The sequence below is a fragment of the Chiloscyllium plagiosum genome, unplaced genomic scaffold (assembly GCF_037043375.1).
Source record: "Chiloscyllium plagiosum isolate Xiang-an unplaced genomic scaffold, Cpla_swu_hap1 HiC_scaffold_40, whole genome shotgun sequence".
NCBI classification, from domain to species: Eukaryota; Metazoa; Chordata; class Chondrichthyes; order Orectolobiformes; family Hemiscylliidae; genus Chiloscyllium; species Chiloscyllium plagiosum.
The window spans coordinates 10,041,666-10,042,737 of record NW_028270178.1 but is presented as its reverse complement, the minus strand read 5'-3'; positions in this window follow the sequence as shown (position 1 = coordinate 10,042,737).

Below are 1,072 nucleotides of genomic sequence, written 5' to 3'. Positions count from 1 at the left end.
GGGTCACTCCGGGGAGCGGCCTTGCTCCCTGGGCCCTGTGCTGACCACAGGGAGGGTCACTCCGGGGAGCGGCCTTGCGCTGACCACAGGGAGGGTCACTCCGGGAAGCGGCCTTGCTCCCTGGGCCCTGTGCTGACCACAGGGAGGGTCACTCCGGGGAGCGGCCTTGCGCTGACCACAGGGAGGGTCACTCCGGGGAGCGGCCTTGCTCCCTGGGCCCTGTGCTGACCACAGGGAGGGACACTCCGTGGGGAGGCCTTGCTCCCTGGGCCCTGTGCTGACCACAGGGAGGGACACTCCGGTGAGCTGCCTTGCTCCCTGGGCCCTGTGCTGACCACAGGGAGGGTCACTGCGGGGAGCGGCTTGCGCTGACCACAGGGACGGTCACTCCGGGGAGCGGCCTTGCTCCCTGGGCCCTGTGCTGACCACAGTGAGGGACACTCCAGGGAGCGGTCTTGCTCCCTGGGCCCTGTGCTGACCACAGGGAGGGACACTCCGGGGAGCGGCCTTGCTCCCTGGGCCCTGTGCTGACCACAGGAGGGACACTCCGGGGAGCGGCCTTGCTCCCTGGGCCCTGTGCTGACCACAGGGAGGGACACTCCGTGGGGAGGCCTTGCTCCCTGGGCCCTGTGCTGACCACAGGGAGGGACACTCGTGGGGATGCCTTGCTCCCTGGGCCCTGTGCTGACCACAGGGAGGGACACTCCGGGGAGCGGCCTTGCTCCCTGGGCCCTGTGCTGACCACAGGGAGGGACACTCCGGGGAGCGGCCTTGCTCCCTGGGCCCTGTGCTGACCACAGGGAGGGTCACTCTGGGGAGCGGCCTTGCTCCCTGGGCCCTGTGCTGACCATAGTGTGGATCACTGCAGGGAGCGGCCTTGCTCCCTGGGCCCTGTGCTGACCACAGGGAGGGACACTCCGGGGAGCGGCCTTGCTCCCCTGGGCCCTGTGCTGACCACAGGGAGGGTCACTCCGGGGAGCGGCCTTGCTCCCTGGGCCCTGTGCTGACCACAGGGAGGGTCACTCCGGGGAGCGGCCTTGCTCCCTGGGCCCTGTGCTGACCATAGTGTGGA